General features: G+C 43.8%; 1 protein-coding gene across 2 annotated transcripts in view; it reads right to left on the reverse strand.

The window, feature by feature from the left end:
• The window catches only part of ralbp1 (ralA binding protein 1), a 113,217-nt gene extending 91,820 nt beyond the window's left edge, over positions 1–21,397 (reverse strand). For both annotated transcript variants that reach the window (XM_068031250.1, XM_068031256.1), the window contains exon 1: positions 21,249–21,397. The gene's annotated coding sequence lies outside the window, so the exon portion shown is untranslated. The remainder of the gene's footprint in view (positions 1–21,248) is intronic.
• Between the last annotated feature and the right edge of the window lie 4,843 nt (positions 21,398–26,240).

A 26,240-nucleotide genomic window follows, 5' to 3' on the forward strand; every position in this document is an offset into this window, starting at 1 on the left:
TGATCAATAATTCCCATGGATCTAACTTTGGTGTTCTGTTTTAGGATTTCATCACCAATGAGGGAACACAGTGTTAAAAACAGCCCTTTTGAAATCTCTGGCCCACAAAATATGAACAAGGCAAACTAGCAAATAAGTATAAACACAAAAAACTCAGTTGCCAGGGCTTGAATGCCACACATGACCAGCAGAAACAGTTTGGGCATTTCTATGCTAGAAGTCTTTTCTTGCCTAGTCTCCATCAAAACTGTTATAATTAGGAACACACGCACATCTAGCTCTGCATCAACAGTCTAATGACCCTCACCCTTTGGAGGCAGCAGGACCTCCGATCGGAATGCTGTCACTCCAAGAGGGGGAGCCAAAGACCGAAGTAAAAAAAATGTTCTTCCCCCGAGGGAATGGAAGGGCTGTTTGGAAGTGATCAAAGGGTGGTGGACGCAGAATCAATTGTACCTTTCAAAAGGGAATTGGGGGAGGCACTGGCAGAGTGGTAATGTCACTAGATTAGTCATCCAGAGGCCCAGGGTAAGGCCCTGGGGACATGGGACATGGGTTTGAATCCCACCACAGCAGATGATGAAATTTGCATTCAATTAACAAAAACCTGGAATTAGAAAAAAGCTAGTCTAATGATGGCCATGAAACCATTGTCGATTGTTGTAAAAACCCATCTGGTTCACCAATGTCCTTTAGGGAAGGAAATCTGCTGTCTATACCTGGTCTGAGCTACAAGTCTTAACTAGGAGACCGGAGCAGCAGTCAGTGGACCTGGGAGGAATCCAAGCCCGAGCGGGAGATATAAATCAAGAGTGGGGTTCAAGGCCCTTACTTACCTGGGAGACTGGAGTAGCAGTCGGCAGTCTCTGTGGCTGTGTCGGCGTGCACTGTGTTGAAGAGTGAAAAAAAAAGTGACATCACGGGAAATCAGTAAGCTGATTGTTTGGTAACTAACAGGTGTTATTGCCTGTAAATAGCTTTAAAAATTCAGAGAAAAGAAATTTTTTTTTTTTTACAAAAAACGCTCAAATAGCTACCTTGCAAGTGGTGAGGTTGGTACTACTAAAGTTTTAGCTAGTGTAATTTATTAATAATTACTAATTAGAATAATGCTGTTTGGGCAAAGTGTGAGGCTGTGAGCTGTGTGTGAGGGATTTCACTGACTAGGGGAAGGATGTGCTCTTTGGTCTCTCTTTTCTGTCTTTTCAGTCTCCACGGTACAGGGGAAGAAGCTGATTGGCAAGTAATTGGCAAGTTATTCTACTTATTACATTAGTTTATAAAGCAGGGCAGCTCAGCCAAGTGGAATGCACCTCCTGCGGTATGTGGGACGTCATGGACGCACCATGTGTCCTTGACAAGCACATCTGCAGGAAGTGTCATCGGCTGCAGAAGCTTGAGCTCCGGGTTTCAGAACTCAAGTGGCGGCTGGAGTCACTATGGCACATCCGCGAGGCAGAGAACTATGTAGATAACACGTTTCAAGGGGTAGTGACCCCAGAGCTTAAGCGAGCACAGGCAGAGAGGGACTTGATTGGCTGCCAGACAGACAAGATGGTCAAGGCAGGTAGTGCAGGAGTCTCCAGAGAGCATCCTCATTTCTAACCGGCATTCAGTTCTGAGTACCGATGGGAGCGAGGGTTCCTCTGGAGAGTACAGTGAGAGTCATGACCAGAGCACCATGGGTGGCTCAGCTGTGCAGGGAGGGAGGAGAAAAGACAAGAGCAACATTGGTAGGGGATTCTATAGTTAGGGGAACAGACAGGTGTTTCTGTGATCGCAGACATGATTCCAGGATGGAAGTTGCCTCCCTGGTGCAAGGGTCATGGACATCACTGAGCGGCTACAGGGCATTCTGGAGGGCGAGGGTGCACAGCCAGAGACCATGGTCCACATTGGTACCAACGATATAGGAAGAAAGAGGGATGAGGTCCTGCAGGTTGAGTTTAGGGAGTTAGGAAAGAGATTAACAAGCAGGACCTCAAAGCTGGCGATCTCTGGATTAGTCCCAAGGCTACGTGCTAGTGAGTATAGAAATAGGAGAATACACCAGATGAATGCATGGCTGGGGAGATGGTGCAGGAGGGAGGGCTTCAAATTTCTGGGCCATTGGGACCAGTTCTGGGGAAGGCAGGACCTTTACAAGCCGGAAGGTCTACACCTGAACAGGAGTGGGACAAATATCCTTGCAGGAAATTTTGCTAGTGCTGTTGGGGATGGTTTAAACTAGTTTGGCGGGGGATGAGAACCTGAGGGCAAATGGGGACAAATTCAGAACAGGGAACAGGAGGCAGAAAATTAGCAAGTGCCTCTGAAAGACAGAAGACGCAAAGGTTAAAAAGTGTGCAGCACAGGAATTTGGCAGTGTTAAAAGTATTTATTTAAATGCAAGGAGTATAGCAAATGAAGCCGATGAGCTGTGGGCACAGATTGACACATGACAACACAATATCATTGCGCTAACGAAAACTTGGCTTAAAGAGGGGCAAGAATGGCAGCTCAACATCCCTGGATATAGAGTTTTCAGGCGGGACAGAGGGGGATAAAAAAAAAGGAGTGCAGCATTATTGGTTAAGGAATCAATAACAGCTGTGTGGAGGGATGATATGCTAAATGAATCATCAAATGAGGTCATATGGGTGGAGTTCAGAAATAAAAAAGGGTCAGCCACACTACTAGAAATGTACTAACCCCAAATAGTGAGACGGAGATAGAAGAACAAATATCTAGGCAAATTTCTGAGTGCAAAAACAATAGAGGAATAATAGTTGGGGATTTCAACTACCCCAATATCAACCGGATACAAACAAACAGTGTGAAGGGCACAAAATTCCTGAACTGCATTCAAGAGAACATTTTTTAGCCAGCACGTAACAAGCCCAATCAGAGGGGGTGCAATTCTAGATTTAGTCCGGTAATGAAGCTGGGCAACTGGATGAAGTAGCACAAAATGACCATTTTGGAGATAGCGACCATAATAGTTTTAGCATAATCACAGAAAAGGACAAAGATAAAACAGGAGTAAAAGTTCTGAATTGCGGGAAGGCAAATTTTACGAAACTGAGAGGTGATCTGGCGAAAATGGACTAGGATACAGTTACTTGAAGGAAAATCAGGGGCAAACCAATGGGAGGCATTCAAAAGCGAGATTCTACAGGCACAGTGTAGACATGTCCCCACAAAGATAAAGGGTGGCGCTGCCAAATCTAGAGCCCCCTGGTTATCTAGAAGCTTACAGAGTAAGATAAAGCAGTAAAAGAAAGCTTATGACGATCACAAAAAACAATACTTTAGAAAGCCTAGAGGAGTATAGGAAGTGCAGGGGCAAAGTAAGAAGGGCAATTAGAAAAGCAAAGAGAGAACATGAAAAAATATTGGCAGGTAAAATCAAGGAAAACCCAAAGATGTTTTATCAGTACATTAAGAGCAAAAGGATAACTAAGGAAAGGGTAAGGCCTATCAGAGATGTACAAGGGAACTTGCATGTGGATGCAGAAGATGTGGGCAGGATTCTTAATGAGTTTTTTGTCTCTGTCTTCACAAACGGAGAGGGATGATGCCGACGTTGTAATAAAAGAGGAGGAGTGTGAATTAGATACAATAAGCATAATGGGAGAGGAGGCACTGCAGGGTCTGACATCCTTGAAAGTGGATAAATCACCAGGCTGGATGTATTGTATCCCAGGTTGTTAAAGGAAGCCAGGGAGGAAATAGCAGATGCGCTGAGGATTATCTTCCATCCTCACTGGATACAGGCGAGGTGCCAGAGGGTTGGAGGTCTGCGAACATTGTACCATTGTTTCAAAAGGGTGCGAGGGATAGCACAAATAATTAATCTGACCTCGGTGGTGGGTAAACTATTAGAATCAATTCTGAGGGACAGGATAAACTACCACTTGGAAAGGCACGGATTAACCAGGGATATTCAGCGTGGATTTGTTAAGGGAAGGGCATATCTTAAAAACTTGATTGAGTTTTTTGAGGATGTAACAAGGAGGATTGATGAGGGTAGTGCAGTGGATGTGGTCTACATGGATTTTAGTAAGGCATTTGACAAGGTCCCGCATGGCAGACTTGTCAGAAAAATGAAAGCCCATGGGATAGAGGGGAATGTGACAGGTTGGACCCAAAATTGGCTCAGTGACAGGAAACAAAGGGTAGTATGTGAATGGAAAGCGATTTCCAGCAGCGTTCCACAGGGCTCAGTGTTGGGACCCTTGCTGTTTGTGGTATATATTAATGATTTGGACTTAAAAGTGGGAGGCATGATTGAGAAATTTGCTGATGATACAAAAATTGGCCGTGTAATTGATAGTGAAGAGGATAGCTGTGGACTCCAGAATGATATCAATGGTTTGGTTGAGTGGGCGGAAAAGTGGCAAATGGAATTCAATCCAGAGAAGTGTGAGGTAACGCATTTGGGAAGGGCAAATACAGCGAGAAAATGCACAATAAATGGGAGGATGTTGAGAGGGGGAGAAGTGAGAGACCTTGGAGTCTATGTCCACAGGTCCCTGAAGGTGACAGTACAGGTAGACAGAGTGAAGAAGGCATATGGAATGCTTTCCTTTATTGGCTGAGGTATATAATACAAGAACAGGGATGTAATGCTGGAACTAGATAAAACGCTGGTTCAGCCACAGCTGGAATATTATGTACAGTTCTGGTCACCACACTGCAAGAAGGACATAATTGCTCTGGAGAGAGTACAGAGGAGATTTACAAGAATGTTGCCAGGGCTTGAAAGTTGCAGCTATGAGGAAAGATTGGCTAGGCAAGGATCGTTTTCCTTAGAACAGAGGAGGCTAAGGGGTGACTTAATTGAGGTGTACAAAATTATGAGGGGCCTAGATAGAGTAGACAGGAAAAACAGTTTCTTTTAGCAGAGAGGTCAATTACCAGGGGGCACAGATTTTAGGTGATTGGTAGAAGGAATAGAGGGGACATGAGGAAAAACATTTCACCCAGAGGTTGGTGAGTGTCTGGTATTCACTGCCCAGATCGGTGGTGGAGGCAGAAACCCTCAGCTCATTTAAAAAAGGTACCTGGACATGCACCTGAAGTGCTGTAACCTGCAAGGCTACGGACCAGGTGCTGGAAGGTGGGATTAGATTGGGCGGCTAGATTTTTCAGCCGTTGCAGACACGATGGGCTGAATGGCCTCTTTCTGTGCCGTAATTTTTCTCTGGTTCTATGTGACTCCAGACCCACAGCAATGTGCTTGATTCTTAAATGCCCTCTGAAATGGCCGTGCAAGCCATTCAGTTTCTCAGGGGCAATTAGGGGTGGGCAATAAATGCTGGCCTTGTCAGCGATGCCCACATCCCATGAACGAATAAAATATATATTTATATATATTTTTAATGGAAACATTTGTAGGGCTATGGGGAAAGAGGAGGGGGAATGAGATTAATTGGATAGCTCTTTCAAAGAGCTAGCATAGACAGTTGAATGGCCTCAAAAGGATTTTGAAAAATCAAAATAGAAGTTTAACTCCCGTGATGGCTCACTTGGTAAAGTCAGTCCAGGCTACACAGCCCTGAAGGTAAAGATCTGATTTCCAGTCAATGTTCAGCTAGCTGATCTCAAGTCACTGTTCAGCCAGTTGGTCTCAACGCTGCCCAATTTGGGGCAGGGGTTCCTCTCACTAAGCAGTAACGCTTGCTGGCAAGTGCAACTGTGGATACTGGGGGAGGACATTGACTGTGATGTTTGCCAACATTCATTGTCTTGGTTGATTTCAGTGAGATACCAAACACCTTCCACCCAGATGCAGTTCCGTACCCCAGAATGATCCAGCATTTTCAGCACAGCAGTCAATAACAAGGTTTAAAAGAATTCAGAGTTAGTATCTCAGACACAAGTACATTGCAGACACAGTGATAAAGTCAGTTATTAGATTACAGATAAATAACCTTTGCTGTGATCGTCAGCTTTTCCAGGGTAATACTTTATTCAGAAGTAGCATGAAAAATAAATCAACAAAGAAAATTTGCACAATTTTGAAAATGACTACGAATAAACACCCAAACACCAGATTAGTTGACATTGAGCCTATAGACAAACAAGATTCCATATCTATACCCACTGGGCCATTGGAGAATAGAGACATGCAGTAATCCAAAAGGAAAGTGACATCAAACTTGCAAGTTAAGAATTTCATTGGAGGATCCTAATGGCACAGTAAGTTTTTCTGGTGAGTTATTGAACCATACATAAGAACATTTAAAAAACGATCAGGAGTAAGCCAAAAAGCCTTCAGGCCTATGCTGCCATTCAATAAGATCATGGCTGATCATCTACATCAATTCCACTTTCCCACCCTGTCCCCATCTCCTTTGATCACCTTAGTGCCAAAAGCTCTACCGATCTATCTTGAATATACTCAATGACTGAGCATCTATAAACCCCTGGGATAGAGAATTCCAAAGATTCACAAACCAGTGTGAAGAAATTACTCCTCACATCAATCCTAAGTGGCCGACCCCTTATCCTGAGACTATCACTCCCTAGTTCTAGACTCTCCATCCAGGGAGAACATCCCTTCGGCATCAAACTGACTAGCAGGGTCCCAGGTTCAATCATTAGTCTGTGATGGGCTATTTGATCTTAGTCAGTGTAGTGTTCTGGACATAATAATTGGTCTCACCAACCCGGGTTAGCGCGGAGATTAGAACAATTAGAATTTTGTCTTCTGATTGTTGTCAGTGACCAATACTGTACGTGTATGAGTGAACGTTAAGTGAGGATAGGATCAGACTTGGCTGTGCTGAACCTTTATAAAGCTCTGGTTAGGTCACAACTAGAGTATTGGGTCCAGTTCTGGTCGCCACACTTTACAAGGATGTGAGGGACCTTGAGAGGGTGCAGAGGAAATTTAGCAGAATGGTACCAAGGATGAGGGAATTTAGTTACAAGCTTAGGGTGGAGAAGCTGGGTTTGTTCTCCCTGGAGTAATGGAGACCGAGAGAGTTGATAGAGGTGTACAAGATGATGACAGGTTTGGATTGGGTAGACAAAGAAAAGCTGTTCTCATTAGCTGATGCTAAAAGGATGAGAGGACACAGATTTAAGGTTTTGGGCAAGAGATACAGAGCAAATGTGAGGAAGAACTTTTTTACGCAGCGAGTGGTAATGACCTGGAACTCACTGTTTATGAAGGTGGTGGAAGCAGAGATGATGAATGATTTCAAAAGGAAATTGGATGGGTACTTAATGGAAATAAACTTGGAGGGCTATGGGGATAGAGCCAGGGAAATGAGACTGAATGGATTGCTTTAGAGAGAGCCATAATGGACTCAATGGACCAAATGGCCTCCTTCTATGCTGTTATGACACTATAAATGTCCCAGTGGTTAAAATAACCTAGCAGCACTCACTGTCAAGGCTTGTGTAGTCGCTTGTTGGATGAGGTATTAAGTCTGTGAAACTCAAGGAGTCAATGCTTTCAGAATAGGAAAAAGGAGAAAAGTGACAAGGAAAACAAAATAATTTTATAGAAGAATTCACATTCGTAAAGAGGTCTTCATGATAGCAGCTAGCATATAAAAATCCTAGATCAGTCAGCACCCTAATGCACTGTTTGGCAGTCTGCCATGGTACTGTGAAATTACATGATTTTCAATGCTTCTTACAGGCATCCTTCTCAAAGAGATCATTGTGCACATTTTTACTTGCAGCAAAACATCCACACAAATATGCTTTTGTTTTCTTTTAGAGAATTGTAGCTACAGCAGTGTGCATTTGTAAAACAATCTACTTCGCGATCACACAGAGTTCTTGTCCCCACTGTAAAGGTTACAGAGGGTATCAGCCCTTTTGCTGAAAAACACCAGGAGAGAATGGCAGACACAGCACCAAATCAGCAGATACCATCTGGGCAACTGAGGAATGTAACAAAACCATAAGTTTACATTCAAGTTTTTTAAATCAGTGCCAACTTTCCTTCTATTTTAAATTTGCGTGCGTTTGTGTTCTGGCAAAGTGTTGGAATTTTTTTCTAAGTCTGCGAAAGCTTTTTTAAAAAAAATTTCCAGATGCCTGCACTCCACGGACCACTCTGTTCAGTAACTAGTGTTTAAGGAACTACATCACTCCCACACCAAGAAACCAAAATGTGGGTTAACATCTGTTCCTTTTTATGTCTTTTAGATCAAGCTGCTAGAACATGTAAATCTTATAAAAAATCATAATAAATACATTTGTCTTTCTTGGTCATTTGTCAATAATAGATGAACACAGTAATGTAATGGTTTATGGAATTAGACCAGCAACCTAGAACCATTAATTCAAATCTCACCACAGCAAGTTGCGAAATTGAATTGAATAAATCTGGTAATTTATGGTCCAACGCTAGCCAACATCGGCTTGGAGTCTGCCAAATCAGCAACAAAACCCAACTGGTTCACTAAGGTCTTAGAGTTGGGCATCAGCCATCCATTCCTGGCCTGACCTCCAATGAGTTTGGCTCCATGTGACATGGTTGACTCTTAATTCCCCCCTCAATTGAATGACCAATCCCTGGAATCACCAGAATCTTTGGGCAATATGTGCGGCCTGAGAATATTTTTTAAAAATCAAGACAAAACATGGTCGCCTAAAAATATTTAAAAGGGAAGGTAAATCTCACAGCAAATATGATGAATGATTTCTGAATTGTTTTAAATTTGCCATTTCGCTCTCTTGCCCCTTTCTCTTCTGAAGACATCAGGTGCAGATATGCTGGGGGGGTATGGGATGGCTTGTAGTGCCCCCGCCCCAGTACCCATTCTTCATGTGTGAGCTTAGTGAGTTTCAATAGGCTATTTGACTGCAGAAGGCACATAAACAAGTCAGATCCTGTGTTCATCTGATATCCACATGTGTTTTTCAGCAGGGCTCACGAGAGATTGATCAGATGCAATGAATGCTTGTTGTCTGTTCCATGGCCCCAACCCCCTTGAGCCCGATGACACTGAAGCCAATGTTGGCGTTCCTCAATCATCCCAGCTGAGATAAACTACTTCAGCACAGGTCAGGTTTCTGAGCAGCATGGCTCAGTCACACACCACCAGAACGCGCTCCTGCACCATCATCTCCGGAGTGCCCCAAGATTAAGGGCCCCGCGACAGAAGTCGCACCTGTCTAGAGCACCCCCCCCACCCCCATCCCCCTCCCATTCCACACCCCCCCACCAGAGCCAGCAAGAAATCTGCACAGCTTTGCTTAGCATGCTCCCCGTGTGGCGACAGGCCCTCCAGCCGCTGGGCTAATACTGGCAGGGACGGGAAGAAGCCCTTAACGGGCGGGAAAGCCATCCATGGGCCTTCCCGCCACAAACGCCTCCAAATGCACCGTGGGGTAAGAGCATAAAATCTGCCCTCCCACCCCCATGTATGTTGCTGACACCCAGCTCTACCTCACCAGCATCACCTCTCTCAACCCCCCAACAGCCTTTGATTTATCACACTTCTTGTCTGACATCCAGTATTGATTGGGCAAAAATTTCCTTCGAACAAAATTGAGAAGAATGTAGCCATTATCTTCAGTTCACCACCACAAAATTTATTTCCTAGCCATCAACTCCATCCCTCTCCCTGACCACTGTCTGAAGCTGAACCAGACTGTTTATAACTATGTCATCCTATTCCACCTTGAGCTGAATTTCTGACCTTACACCCTATGCATCAAGACCACCTATTTCCACCTCCATAACATTGCCCGTCTCAACTCAGCTCAGCTGTTGCTGAAACCCTCACCCATGCCTTTGTTTTCTCCAGACTCAACTATTCCAATGCTCTCTTTTGAAACCTTTATAAACTTGAGCTCGCTGAAAACTCTGTTGCCTGTATCTTAACTCTCACCAAGACTCCATCTCTCACTCCTCTGCCTGCCCACCTTACCTTGACTCCAGGTCCAGCAGAGCCTCAACTTTAAAATTCTTACCCTTATTTTTAAACTGCTCCATGGCCTCGCCCCTCCCTATGTCAAGAAAGAAGGGCAGACTTGCATTTATATAGCGCCTTTTATGACAACCAGACGTCTCAAAGCATTTTAGCCAATGAATTACCTTTGAAGTGTAGTCACTATTGTAATGTAGGAAACGTGGCAGCCAAATTGTGCACAGCAAGCTCCCACAAACAGTAATGTGATAATGACCCGATAATCTGTCTTTATGATTTTGATTGACTGCTAAATATTGGCCAGGACACTGGGGAGAACTCCCCTGCTCTGCTTCGAAATAGTGTTATTAATGCTATGGGATTTTTTTACATCCACCTGAGCAGAGAGATGGGGCCTCAATTTAACATCATAAGATGGCACCTCCAATAGTGCAGAGCTCCCTCAGTACTGCACTGGAGTGTCAGCCTTGATTTTTTTGTTCAAGCCCTGGAGTGGGACTTGAACCCAAAACCTTCTACCAACTAAGCCATGACTGTAACCTTCTCCAGTCCTACAACCCTCTGAGATCTCCACACTCCTCCAATTCTGGCCTCTTGCACATCCCTGATTTTCATCATTTCACCATTGGTGGCTGTGGAAATTCCCCCCTAACCCTCTCCTTTAAGGCACTCCTGAAAACCTACTTCTTTGTCCAAGCTTTTGGTTACATGTCCGAATATCTTGTGTGTGTCTCAGTGGCAATTTTTGTTTGCTAATGCTCCTTGGGTGTTTTACTATGTTAAAGATGCTATATGAATGCATACTATTGTTGCTGCTGTTTGGAGCATCTGTAAATCACTTTAAAAGTAACTTTTTCCCGTTACTTGCTTTCTAATTTGTGCGGCAAATTCTGTTTGAGAGGGTAGGAAGATGTCTGGTCTCAGGCGTCTGCCACTCACTATGTAATGATGTACAAATGCTGCTCAGGGTGACTCACCTCTGATGTTATGTCACTCCCATTCCCAGTCAGGAAACAGCTGACTTCCATTCCTTACCTCCCTCTGAGATCAACAACTCATTTATATAACGCTTTTACATAATAAAACATCCCAAGGCGCTCCACAGCAGCTTTAGAAAATGAATTTGACACCAAGCCACATAAGGAGATATTAGGGCAGATGGCCAAAAGCTTTGTCAAAGAGGTAGGTTTTAAGGAGTATCTTTAAGGAGGAAAGAGAGGCAGAGAGGCTAAGGGAGAGAATTCCAGAGCTTAGGGCCAATGCAGTTAAAGGCATGATCACCAATGGTGGAGCAATTAAAATCGGGGATGCTCAATAGGCCAGAATTAGAGGAATGCAGATATCTCGGAGGGTTGTTGGGCTGCAGGAGATTACAAAGATAGGGTGGGGCAAGGACATGGAGGGATTTGAAAACAAGGATGAGAATTTTAAAATTGTGATGATTCTTAAACAGGAGTCAATTGAAGTTAGCAAGCACAGGAGTGATGGGTGAACAACAAGTTAGGGAATGGGCAGCAGAGTTTTGGATGACATCAAGTTTTTGGAGGGTCAAATGTGGGAGGCTGGCCAGGACTGCGTTGGAACAGCCAAGCCTAGAGGTAATAAAGACATGGATGTGGGTTTCAGCAGCACATGCGCTGAGGCAGGGGCAAAGTTGGGCAATGCTACGCGCGTGAAAATAGACAAGTCTTAGCAACGGCATGGATGTATGGTTCAAAGGTCTTCTTGGGGTGAAATATGACACCAAATGTGCAAATAGTCTGAGGGATGGAGTAAGTAGCTAGGGAATGGAGTTTGGAGCGGGGACCGAGAACAATGGCTTCAGCCTTCCCAATATTTAATTGGAGGATATTTCTGCTCATCCAGCACTGGATGTCAGATAAGCAGTCTGATAATTTAGCAACAGTGAAGGAGGTGAGAGAGGTGGTACTGAGGTAGAGCTGGGTATTGTCAGCATTCATGTGAAACCTAGCACTACTTTCGGATGATGTCGCCGAGGGGCAGCATGTGGACGAGAAATAGGAGGGGCCAAGGATAGATCGTTGGGGGACACCAGAGGTAACAGTGCAGGAGCAGGAAGAGAAGCCATTGCAGGTGATTTTTCTTGTTTATGGTTAGATAGCTAAGAATGGAACCAGAATAGTTCCACCCAGCTGCATGGAGAGGCATTGGAAGAGGATAGTGTGGTCAACCGGATCAAAGGTTGCAGTCAAGTCTAGAAGGACGAGAAGGGCTACTTTGTCTTTTTCACAGTCACATAGGATCTTATTTGATGAGCGCCATTTCGGTACTGCAACAGAGGCTGAAACGTGATTGGAGGAATTCAAACATGGAGCTCCGGGGAAGATGGGCACGGATTTAGGAAGCAACAATATGCCCAAGAAATGTGAAGTGGAAAGGGAGGTTGCAGGGCTGAGACCAAGAAATCAGGGAAGTTGTGGGTACGATCCCACATCCTTACCACAAATACAATGCTTCTGAAGCAACAATCTACTACATCATTGCACTTCCCATAACAATTAGTTGTTTTAGTACAAGAGCAAAATACTGCAGATGCTGGAAATTGAAATAAAAACAGAAAATGCTAGAAATATGTCGTAGGTCTTGCAGCATCTGTCAGGCGAGAAGCAGTTAACATTTCAGGTGAGTGATGCTTCATTAGAATTGGGAGTACTTATAGGATGTGCTTAGAGATCTAACAGTTCTTAAACAAAGCACATTGAACAACTTCTCCTTTAGCTCCACTCACTTTCTCCAAATCATTGAATCACGGGATGGTTACAGCACAGGAGGCCATTTGGCCCATTGTGTCCATGCTGGCTCTCAAAGAACTATTCAGCTAGTCCCACTCCCCTGCCTTTTCCCTGTAATCAGTTAACAATCCAATTCCCTTTGGAAGGCCATGATTGAATCTGCCTCCACCACACACACAGATGCTGCCAGACCTGCTGAGTATTTCCAGTATTTTCTGTGTGTATAGTTGCTTTAGTACGTTGCTGAAAAATACCTTCCAATGAAATCCAGTTTACTCTGTTGCAGCAGCTAATCTGTGAACTGGGTTCATATAAAAGGTACAGGGACCATTGCCTATCTTTCCTCTATAAAGGGGCAGGAGTTGGCCATTCAGCCCATCAAGCCTGCCCCGCAATTCAATATGATCATGGCTGATCATCCACTACAATACCTTTTTCTCTCACTATACTCATATCCCCTTATGTCATTTATATTTAGAAATCTGTCAATCTCTGCTTTAAACATACTCAATGACTGAGCTTCCACAACCCTCTCGGATAAAGAATTCCAAAGATTCACAACCCTCTGAGTAAAGAAATTTCTCCTCATCTCTGTTCTAAGTGGCTTCCCCCTTACTTTGAAATTGTGTCCTCTGGTTCTAGACTCCCCAACCAGGAAACATCTTAGCTGCATCTACCCTATCTATCCCTTTAAGTATTTTGTAGGTTTCAATGAGATTGCCTCTCATTCTTCAAAATGCGAGAGAATACAGGCCCAGCTTCCCTAATCTCTCTTCATAGGACAGTCCCACCACCCCGGGAACAAGTCTGGTGAACCTTTGTTGTACTCCCTCGATAGCAATAATATCCTTCCTAAGGTAAGGGTACCAAATTTGGGAGTCATGTCTCATTTCTAAGAGGAAAAAAAGGGTAAAAACAGAAAAACAGAATCTCGCGGGGAAGCATGAGTCTAGTAGCATAATCAAAGTTCCACAAATTGACCACGAATGGAATACTGTCTCGCTCCTTCCCTGGTGTCCAAGTGAGCTATTGCATGATGTGGCTGCATAGAAAAAGGAAAATTCCAGGCTCAGCCTCCAGTCTGAGCTAGTTAGCTGATGACACTGAAGGTAGTACAATTGAATGCAGCATCCCAAACAGAGTGCATATGGTTGATCACTTTATCTTGCTTTCTGGTACTGAGCAAGGACAGCATCATGCTCAGCTGTGATGTCCTTTACTACTAGCTTGCTGCCATTCTCTTAGACAGAGCAAGGACCATCAGCCATGGCAGCATAACACTTGTGCTTCAGAAATAGCCTCATCCCTACCTAAGCTGGTCCAGTACAGTAATGAGACTGACATTTACCCTACAATGTTGAAAAATGCCCAGGTTTATCCCACCAGGACAAATAAAACATGCAGTTACCCCACGCTATCAACCTACTCCATATCAGCAGCAATGTGATCAAAGTAGTCATCAACAGTGCGATCAAGTGGGACTAACCCACAACCTGCTCACCAATGCTCAGTTTGGGTTCTGCTAGAATCACTCAGCTCCAGGCTTCATTTCCAGCCTTAGTGCAAACATTAACGCAAGCTGAACTCCAGGGATAGAGGACACTGCTCTTGGCCACATGACAGCATTTAACCAACAGTGACACCAAGGAGCCCTAACACTGAAGTCAATGGGGATCATGGATAAAACCCCAGTGGCTGGAGTTGGACCCAGCACAAGAAGATGGTTGCAGTTGTTGGAGGCCAATCATCTTAGCCCCAGGACATCGCTGCACCAATTCCAGAGGACAGTATCCTAAGCCCAATCATTTTCATCTGCTTCATCGATGACCTTCCCTCCGTTGTAGGATCAGAAATGGGCTATTTGTTGATTGCAGTGTTTGGCTCCAAACAAATTCATCAGATTGTTTTATTTTTATTCATTTATGGAATGTGATCATCACTAGCAAGGCAAGGCCCATCCCCAATTGCACTTGAGACGGTGGTGGTGAGCTGCCTTCTTGAGCTGCTGCAGTCCACGGGGTATAGGGACACCCACAGTGCTGCTAGGGAGGGAGTTCCAGGTTTTTGACCCTGCGGCAGTGAAGGAGAAGCGATACATTTTCCAGTCAGGATGGTGTGCGACTTGGGACCACCGCCACCTGCAGATTCCTTGTAAGTGTCTGCTGCCCTTGTTCTTCCAGGTGGTAGAGGTCATGGGTTTGGAAGGTGCTGTCGAAGGAGCTTTGGCAAGTTGCTGCAGTGCATCTTGTAGATGGCAAACACTGCTGCCACAATCCGCCAGTGATGTTTCAGGTGGTGGATGGGGTTGAGCTTCTTGAGTGTTGTTGGAGTCGCACTCATCCAGGAAAGTGGAGAGTATTCCATCACATTCCAGACTTGTGCCTTGCAGGTGGTGGACAGGCTTTGGGGAGTCAGGTGGTGAGTCACGTGCCTCAGAATTCCTAGCCTCTGACCTGCTCTTGTAGCCACAGCATTTATGTGGCTGGTCCAGTTGAGTTTCTGGTCAATGGTCACCCCAGGATGTTGATGGCAGGGTTGGGGTGGGGGGTTGCGGGAGACATGGTCAGCAATGGTACTGCTGTTGATTTGTCAAGGGTAGATGGCTAGATTATCTCTTGTTGGGAGACAGACAGTCATTGCCTGGCAAATGTGGCATGAATCTTACTTGTCAACCCCAGCCTGAATATTGAATAAGTGGGCACAGATTGCTTCATTATCTGAGGAGTTACAAATGGTACTGAACATTGTGTAATCAGCAAACATCCTCCCTTCTGACCTTATGATGGATGGAAGGTCATTGATGAAGCAGCTGAAGATAGTTGGGACTAGGAACTCCTGCAGCGATGTCCTGCAGCTGAGATGATTGGCTTCCAACAACCACAACCATCTTCCTTTGCGCTCAGTATGACTATAGCCAGCAGAGAATTTTACCCACACCTGATTCCCATTAATTTCAATTTTACTGGAGCTCCTTAACTAGGCTACACGCAGTTAAATGCTACCTTGTTGTTAAGGGTAGCCACTCTCACTTACTTCAATGAAACAGCCTATGCCCGCATGCAGCAAAACTTGGACAACATGCAGTCTTAGGCAGATCTGCAACAAGTAATATTCTTGCAACACCATCAATGACTATCGCCAATAAGAGAACTCCACCAGCTCCCACTGTCATTCAATGGCATTACCATTGCCAAATCACCATTAACATCCTGGAGATCACCAGTGTCCAGAAACTCATCTGGACCAGCCACATAAATGCCACGGCTACCAAAGGTGGTTAAAGACTGTGTTTGTTTTTGTGGAGAGTAACTCACCATCTGACAATGCAAAGTCTCCTATCAACTACAAGGCACAAGTTAGCTCTGTGATGGAATACTCTCCACGTGCATGGATGGGTGTAGCTGCCAAACACTCAAAGTCAACATCATCCAAGACAATCGGCTTGATTGGCAGTGCATCCACAAGTCTAAATCACCACCGGTGTACCGAGGTGACAGTGTGCACAATCGACAAGATGTACTGCAGCAACTCACCAAGCCTTCTTCAGCCACATCTCCCAAACGCACACCCTCCACCACTCAAAAGGACAAGGGCAGCAGGTGGACAAGAATACCACCACCTCCAAGTTCCCCTTCAAGTCATACAACATGCTGACGTGAATGTACAAAGAACAAAGAAAATTACTGCACAGGAACAGGCCCTTCGGCCCTCCAAGCCTGCGCCGATCCAGATCCTCTATCTAAACATGTCGCCTATTTTCTAAGGGTCTGTATCTCTTTGCTTCCTGCCCATTCATGTATCTGTCTAGATACATCTTAAAAGACGCTATCGTGCCCGCGTCTACCACCTCCGCTGGCAACGCGTTCCGGGCACCCACCACCCTCTGCGTAAAGAACTTTCCACGCATATCCCCCCTAAACTTTACCCCTCTCACTTTGAACTCGTGACCCCTAGTAATTGAATCCCCCACTCTGGGAAAAAGCTTCTTGCTATCCACCCTGTCTATACCTCTCATGATTTTGTACACCTCAATCAGGTCCCCCCTCAACCTCCGTCTTTCTAATGAAAATAATCCTAATCTGCTCAACCTCTCTTCATAGCTAGCGCCCTCCATACCAGGCAACATCCTGGTGAACCTCCTCTGCACCCTCTCCAAAGCATCTACATCCTTTTGGTAATGTGGCGACCAGAACTGCACGCAGTATTCCAAATGTGGCCGAACCAAAGTTTTATACAACTGTAACATGACCTGCCAACTCTTGTACTCAATACCCCGTCCGATGAAGGAAAGCATGCCGTATGCCTTCTTGACCACTCTATTGACCTGCGTTGCCACCTTCAGGGAACAGTGGACCTGAACACCCAAATCTCTCTGTACATCAATTTTCCCCAGGACTTTTCCATTTACTGTATAATTCACTCTTGAATTGGATCTTCCAAAATGCATCACCTCGCATTTGCCCTGATTGAACTCCATCTGCCATTTCTCTGCCCAACTCTCCAATCTATCTATATTCTGCTGTATTCTCTGACAGTCCCCTTCACTATCTGCTAATCCACCAATCTTAGTGTCGTCTGCAAACTTGCTAATCAGACCACCTATACTTTCCTCCAAATCATTTATGTATATCACAAACAGTGGTCCCAGCACGGATCCCTGTGGAACACCACTGGTCACACGTCTCCATTTTGAGAAACTCCCTTCCACTGCTACTCTCTGTCTCCTGTTGCCCCGCCAGTTTTTTATCCATCTAGCTAGTACACCCTGGACCCCATGCGACTTCACTTTCTCCATCAATCTACCATGGGGAACCTTATCAAACGCCTTACTGAAGTCCATGTATATGACATCTACAGCCCTTCCCTCATCAATCAACTTTGTCACTTCCTCAAAGAATTCTATTAAGTTGGTAAGACATGACCTTCCCTGCACAAAACCATGTTGCCTATCACTGATAAGCCCATTTTCTTCCAAATGGGAATAGATCCTATCCCTCAGTATCTTCTCCAGCAGCTTCCCTACCACTGACGTCAGGCTCACCGGTCTATAATTACCTGGATTTGCCCTGCTACCCTTCTTAAACAAGGGGACAACATGAGCAATTCTCCAGTCCTCCGGGACCTCACCCGTGTTTAAGGATGCTGCAAAGATATCTGTTAAGGCCCCAGCTATTTCCTCTCTCGCTTCCCACAGTAACCTGGGATAGATCCCATCCGGACCTGGGGACTTGTCCACCTTAATGCCTTTTAGAATACCCAACACTTCCTCCCTCCTTATGCCAACTTGACCTAGAGTAATCAAACATCTATCCCTAACCTCAACATCCATCATGTCCCTCTCCTCGGTAAATACCGATGCAAAGTACTCGTTTAGAATCTCACCCATTTTCTGTGACTCCATGCATAATTTTCCTCCTTTGTCCTTGAGTGGGCCAATCCTTTCTCTAGTTACCCTCTTGCTCCTTATATATGAATAAAAGGCTTTGGGATTTTCCTTAACCCTGTTTGCTAAAGATATTTCATGACCCCTTTTAGCCCTCTTAATTCCTTGTTTCAGATTGGTCCTACATTCCCGATATTCTTCCAAAGCTTCGTCTTTCTTCAGCCGCCTAGACCTTATGTATGCTTCCTTTTTCCTCTTAGCTAGTCTCACAATTTCACCTGTCATCCATGGTTCCCTAATCTTGCCATTTCTATCCCTCATTTTCACAGGAACATGTCTCTCCTGCACGCTAATCAACCTCTCTTTAAAAGCCTCTTTAAATGTACATTACCATTCCTTCATGGTCATAGAGTCGTACAGCATAGAAACAGGCCCTTCGGCCCACTGCGTCCATGCTGACCATAATGCCTATCTATACTAATCCCAACTGCCTGCATTAATTCCATATCTCTTTATGCCTTGCTCATTCAAGTACCTGTCCAGATGCCTCTTAAATGTTGCTACTGTTCCTGCCTCCACCACCTCCTCAGGCAGCTCATTCCAGATACCCACTGTTCTTTGTGTGAAAAATTTACCCCTTTGATTCCTTTAAACCTCCTCCCTCACCTTAAATCTATGCCCTCTAGTTTTAGTCACCCCTACCATGGGAAACAGATTCTGACTATCTACCCTATCTATGCCTCTCATAAATTTATATACCTCTATCATGTCCCCTCTCAGTCCCCTTTGCTCCAGAGAAAACAGACCCAGCCTATCCAATCTCTCTTTATAACTCAAGCTCTCCAAACCAGGCAACATCCTTGTGAATCAGTCACTGGGTCAAAATCCCCAACAGCATTATTGAAGCACTTTCACCACATTGACTGTAATGGTTCAAGATAGCAACCCATCATCTTCTCATGGGCAACTCGACAGGGGTTAAAACTGCTAGCCTTGCTAATGATGCCCACATCCCGAGAATTAATAATAAATTCAACTTGAGAGTTATCGTCTCCTTTAAAAGTCAATGGCTATAAAAAGATAAGCATGGTCTATTCTCCTATTTTCATCAAATCTAGCCAGAATGCTGGAAAACCTTTAGGTAGCACACTGAAGAAAGTGCTATTTAAAGCCATGACATAATCATGTACAGCCAACAATGTCAATGATGCACAATGCATTATACAAAAAATATAAATTTTAGAAAATATTTTGCCCTGCAGCCACCAATTCCCCATGTGGCAAAATCCTTTCGTTATGGAATACAATATGGAGAAATGTGCAGTTATCCACTTTGGTGGGAAAAACAGAAAGAGTGTGTTTCTTAAATGGAAAGATGCTGGGAAGTGTTGAATTTCAAAGGGACTTGGGTGTGCTTGTTCGTGAGTCACTGAAAGCTAACATGCAGGTACAGCAAGCAATTAAGGAGGCAAATGGTACGTTGGCCTTTATTACAAGAGGATTTGAGTATAGGAGCAAAGATGTCTTACTGCAATTACATAGAGCCTTGGTGAGACTACACCTGGAGTACTGTGTGCAGTTTTGGTCTCCTTACCCAAGGATAGATATAAAATATAAATATAAGGATATTGCCATAAAGGGAGCGCAACGAAGGTTCACCAAACTAATTCCTGGGATGGAGGGATTAACTTTGGAGGAAAGATTAAATAGACTGGACCTTCATTCTCTGGAGTTTAGAAGAATGAGAGGTTCTTACAAAATTTTTACAGGGCTCGACAGGGTAGATGCAGGAAGGATATTTCCCCTGGCTGAGGAGTCTAGAACCAGGGGACACAGTCTCAGAATAAGGGACAGGCCATTTAGGACTGAGGTGAGGGGGAATTACTTCAATCTGAGGTTGGTGAATCTTTGAAATTCTCTGCCCCAGAGAGCTGTGGAGGATCAGTCGTTGAGTATGTTCAAGATTGAGATCGATAGCCTTCTACACATTAAAAACATCAAGGGGTACAGGGATCATGCAGGAAAATGGTGTTGAAGTAGATCAGCCATGAACTCAGAATGGCAGAGCGGGCTCAAAGGCCTACTCCTGCTCCTATTTCTCATGTTCTTACGGTGGATGATACCCTTGACTGCTGTTTCTGCTACATCCATCGCCAGCAAGGTTTGGCCTGTATTTACAGATTTCAATCTTTAGTGTGTTCTCAAAATTCACGACGTACTTTTCGAACTGGGTCAGTGAAAGAAGTTGTTTTTGAGATATTTTCAAATTTATTGTACACAGGAGAACTGTCATAGATGGTCTTTGCCACATGAAAAGCTGATCATCTTGTCATACACTAAAAATAATGGACACTTTACATTTCTTACAGAACTCTTAGGAATACACATAACTTACAAATGGAGGCTAAACAGATTAAGCCCAAGATCTGAAAACCTTGTATTCTCCCCTTACATAGCATAGTCAAATTGTGCAGGAGAATGCACACTAACAGGCAACCATGACCAGAGGAAGGATTAGCTCATGCAGCACTGATTCTTCCCTTGAGCACATCAACACTATATTTACCCTTTGAACTTCTGCACTAAATTAGTGTTAAATGCATTTGAAGACAAAATAACATTTATAGATATAACAGTCCCAGAGACATTTTCACGCAGAGAGTGGTTAAGATTTGAAATGTACTTCCTGAGTGTTTGGTGGAGGCAGGTTCAATTGAAGCATTCAAAAGGAAGTTAGACAGTTATAGGAAAAGGAACAATGTGCAGGGTTATGGGGAGAAGGCAGGGGAATGGGACTCGGTGCATTGCTCTTTTGGAGGGCGGGTGCGGACACCATGGGCCAAATGGCCTCTTTCTGCGCTGTAACAATTCTGGGAGACATAATAGATATGTGGAACCTTGTTATCCTAAAATGTTCATTCTTCACATTTAAGTCTAAACAGTGAAAAATCAGTAGTTATTCAACTGCAGGAGGCATAACAATTGAGTATTATTCTTGCCCGCACCCAACATTAACAATGTACTTTTCAGTCTGGATAGCAATGCTGAGTGAGAACTTTATTTGTGTGTGATTTAAATGTCTAATCCAGGGGACGGCAATCTTAAAAAAAGAGCAGCCATTTTTTAAATTGAGTCAAATATGCAATATCTTAAGAGCTGCAATGCTGATACTCAAATGCCAATAGTAATGAAAAACAGGACAGACACATTTCAAAAACGAATCTGACTTACCTGGGAGTCGGAGAGGCGACAGACTTGTGTGGAAATAGACCAGAACGGGAGACTATAAATCGGGACCGAGGCTCGAGGCCCACAGTTAACTTGGAGTCGGAGAGGCACACATTAGGAGCTCCTCGGAATCAGCGCGCGCGGAGTTTGAAAAAAAAATTATATCGCAGCAAAATCGTTAGCTGATTGGTTGGTATCTAGCGTAAGTATCCATTTATAAAGAGCTCAACACATTCAATACTTTTAGGGTTAATAATTGGATTATAGAAAAGAGATAGAAGGAAGGTAAGCTATTTTTCTTGAACTATTATATACACCGAAGTAGCTGAGTAAATTTACTTTCTACTTTCGAGTCTCCAGTTTAAGGTAAATAATCTGAAAGCAAGCTTAAGGCATGGCAGGGCAGCTCAGCTATGTGGAATGCCCATCCTGTAACATGTGGGGAGTCGTGGACACTTAAGACGATCACATGTGCAGAAAGTGTCTCCAGTTGCAAAAACTTGACCTCTGCATTTAGAACTCGAGTAGAGGTTGGAGTCCCTGTGGTGCTTCCGCGAAGCTGAAAACTACGTGGACAGCACATTTAACAAAGTGGCCACATTGCAGATTAACAGCGCGTAGGCAGAGAGGGAATGGGTGACTACAAGGCAGTCTAGAAATACCCGGCAGGTAGTGCAGCAGTCCTTTGAGTCTATCTCACCTCACTAACCAGTTTTTCGTTTCAGATACTGGTGAGGGTGATGGGTCATCAGAGAAATGTAACAAGAACCAGGTTTGTGGCACCACAAGTGGCTCAGCTGCACAGGTGGGTGGGGGAGCAAAGAAGAGAAGAAGGGCAATAGTGGTAGGTGATTCGACAGTTAGGGGAACAGAAACGGTGGTAAAAGAACCTTTAGGGAAAAGTGACCATAGTTTGATAGAATTTTCCATTAAGTTTGAAAAAGATGTAGTTCTTTTGTAGAGTCTTAAATCTAAACAAGGGCAATTATGAAGGTATGAGGAGGAAGTTGACAATGGTGGATTGGAAAAATACATTAAAAGGTTTGACGGTAGATAGGCAATTTAAAGAATTAATGCATGGTTTTCATAAAACATATATTTCTTTAAGGCAAAATAACCCAATAGAGAAAGTGAGTCAGCATGGCTAACAAAGGAAATTAAAGATAGTATTCGATCAAAGGGGGAAGACTTATAAATTTCCAAAAAAAAAGTCATAAGCCTGAGGATTGGGAGAATTTTAGAATCTAGCAAAACAGGGCCAAGAAATTGATAAACAGAATAGAAAATAAATGTAAACTAGCAAGAAATATAAATAGGGATTGTAAAAGCTTCTACAGGTATTAAAAAAAAAGGAAAAAATTTGATAAAGACAAATGTGGGTCCATTACAGGCAGCGACAGGAGAATTTATAATGGGAAATAGAGAAATGGCAGAGAAGCTATATGATTACTTGTGTCTGTCTTCATGGGGAAGATACAAGAAATCTCCCTGAAATAATTGAGATCCAAGGGTCTAAGTGAGAATGAGAACTGAAAGAAATTAGGATTAGTAAATTAATGGGACTGAAATGGGACAGATCATGGGAACCAATGATCTTCACCCTAGAGTGTTGAAAGAGATGGCTAGAGAGACAGTGGATGTATGCATTGTTGATCAGCTTTCAAAATTCTGTAAATTCTGCAATGGTGCCTGCAGATTGTAAGGTTGCAAATGTAACCCCACTGTTTAAGAAAAGAGGGAGAGAGAAAACAGGGAACTACAGACCTGTTAGCCTGACTTCGGTAGTGGAGAAAATACTAGAATCTATTATGAAGGATGCGATTACCAGACACTTAGAAAATAATGGTCTGAATGGGCAGAGTCAACATGGATTTATGAAAGGGAAATCATGTTTGACAAACTTGTTTTTTTGAGGATGTTACTAGCAACATGGATAAGGGAGAACCAGCGGATGTGGTGTATTTGGACTTTCAGAAGGCTTTTGATAAAGTCCCACATAAGAGGTTACTAAGCAAAATTAAAGCACATGGGATTGCGATAATATACTAGCATGGATTGAGAATTGGGTAACAGGCAGAAAAGAGAGAGTAGGAATAAATGAGTCAGTATCAGGTTGGCAGGCTGTGACCAGTGCTTGGGCCCCAGCTGTTCACAATTTATATTAATGATTTGGATGTGGGGACCAATTGGAATATTTCCAAGTTTGCAGATGACAAAACCTGGTGGGCATGAGTTGTGAAGAGGATGCAAAGAGACTTCAAGGGGATTTGGACAGGCTGGGTGAGTGGGCAAGAACATGGCAGATGAAATATAAAGTGGATACTTGTGAGGTTAACCACTTTGGTAGGAGGAACGGAGGTGCAGAGTATTTCTTAAATGGCGAGAGATTGGAACATTTTGATATTCAAAGGGACCTAGGTTTCCTTGTTCAAAGTCGCTGAAAACTAGCATTCAGGTGTAGCAAGCAATTAGGAAAGCAAAAGGTATGTTAACCTTTATCACAAGAGGTTGAGAGTACAGGAGCAAAGAAGTCTTGCTTCAATTGTATAGAGCATCGGTGAGGCCACACCTAGAATATTGTGTGCAGTTCTGGTCCCCTTGCCTGAGGAAGGATATACTTGCCATCGAGGAAGTGCAGCGGAGGTTCATCAGACTGATTCCTGTGATGGTGGGATTGTCCTGTGAGGAGAGATTGAGGAGACTGGGCCTGTATTCTCTGGAGTTTAGAAGAATGAGAGGCGACCTCATAGAAACGTACAAAATTCTTAAAGGGATAGACAGGGTAGATGCAGAAAGGATGTTCCCCCTTACTGTGGGGTCTAGAACCAGGGGACACAATCTTAGAATAAAGGGCAAACCATTTAGGACTGAGATGAGGATGAACCTCTTCACTCAGAGGGTGGTGAATCTTTGGATTTCTCTACCCTAGAGGGCAGTGGAAGCTCAGTCACAGAGATTGATAGGTTTCTAGTTGCTAATGACATCAAGGGATATGGGGATAGTGTGGGAATATGGCATTGAGGTAGATGATCAGCCATGATCAAGAATGGCAGAGCAGGCTCGAAGGGCTGAATGGCCTACTCTTGCTCCTATGTTCCTAACAACATTTTAATGGTTTTATCAAAATAGTTGTTAATTGGATGATACTTTCTCACAAGTACAAAGTTTTAAAAAACGAAAGAAGCCATTTAATTACCATCAAAATGGATTCGATCGATCAAGGCTACGAGGCGCACAAGTCCTTAACAAGCTGCTTACAGATCTGGAGCCTCAGGTTGCAGACCCCTGGTCTAATCCATGATTATAAATGACAAAAACTTTATGGAACTCAAGGGACCAGGCCTAGTAGTGAACAAGCCAATGTGGAAGAACATCAGTTCAACAATGTCGCGTTCTAGGTTAAAATGACAAGAGCCAGGGTGATCATCACTTGATGACACAAGAATATCCTTCGTACTGTGTAAATGACTGAGACAAACTGGGCATAGACCATCCACTAACAAATTAGACTCACTACTTTCACCTCAGTCTCTTTATGATAGGGGTCACTGAGGTAATTAAGAGCAATCAAGCAGACCATGGATTATTGCAAGGAGAGTACAACCATTTGTAAATCGGATGTACAGGATTGCAAATCATAGTTTTTTTTAACCTGTGCAATATGTAGAATGTTGTGTGTATTTGCATATACCACATTTATAAATGATTACACTGTACAGTTGCTTGCATTCTACATTTACCAGATTAAATTATTTTCCATCTACAAGCTTTAACAAAACTATATCACTGCATCACTATTTGCCTTAAAATATGCAGCATTAAAACGTGATGTAGATTCCAAGATTAGATTACAGCTAATAGTACGGTCATAGTGACAATGGAGGTCAAATAAAACTACACAGGAATGAAATTCATTAGAAAATACACTCATTGCCTTAGTATTGCTGTTGCTAACATGGCAATTCTGTCACAAAATTACATTTTAAGAAACAATTAAAAAAAAAAAATGCAAGCAGAGGAGGAATACAACAGTTGTAAAAAAACTGGGTTCACAAGCAGGAGTAACCAACTCAAACCCCAAGCAGAGTCTCAGGATCAGTGGGGGGTTGCCACAGTTCTGAACAAAACTGCATGACCAGAAAAAATACTCCACCTTGGGGAAGGTGGTAGGAAGCAAGAGAAACTGGTAGGACCAGTTGTCCCTGTGAAAAAGATTTGCCAGCCAAGCAGAGTAGAAATTACTGCTTTAGGTTGCTGCAGAATTTCCACCTCAGCCTGTTCTAATATAAAAGCAGATTTACTGCAAATGCTGGAAATCTGAAATGAAAACAGGAAGTGCTGGAAATACTCAGCAGGTCACTTCTGACATGTCTTCCTTTTTCCTCAACCGAGGATACTCCCGCACTGTGGTCGACAGGGCCCTCAATCGTGTCCAACCCATTTCCCGCACTTCTGCCCTCACCCCTTCCCCTCCCTCCCAGAACCACGACAGGGATCCCCTTGTCCTCACTTCCCACCCCACCAGCCTCCACATCCAAAGGATCATCTTTCGCCATTTCTGCCACCTCCAGCGTGATGCCACCACTAAACATCTTCCCTTCCACTCCAGTCAGGATTCCGAAGGGATCGTTCTCTCCGCAACACCCTGGTCCACTCCTCCATCACCCCGACACCTCGTCCCCTTCCCACAACATCTTCCCATGCAATCGCAGGAGGTGTAATACCTATCCATTTACCTCCTCTTTCCTCACTATCCCAGTCCCCAAACACTCTTTCCAGGTGAAACAGTGATTTACTTGTACTTCCTTCAATTTAGTACACTGTATTCGCTGCTCACAATACGGTCGCCTCGATATTGGGGAGACCAAACGCAGATTGGGTGACCGCTTTACATAACACCTCCGCTCAGCCACTGCTCTCATGCTAACATTTCTGTCTTTGGCTTGCTCCAGTATTCCAGTGAAACACAAGCTCAAGGAGCAGCACCTGATCTTT

This window comes from Heterodontus francisci, chromosome 5 (genome assembly GCF_036365525.1).
Source record: "Heterodontus francisci isolate sHetFra1 chromosome 5, sHetFra1.hap1, whole genome shotgun sequence".
Lineage (NCBI taxonomy): Eukaryota > Metazoa > Chordata > Chondrichthyes > Heterodontiformes > Heterodontidae > Heterodontus > Heterodontus francisci.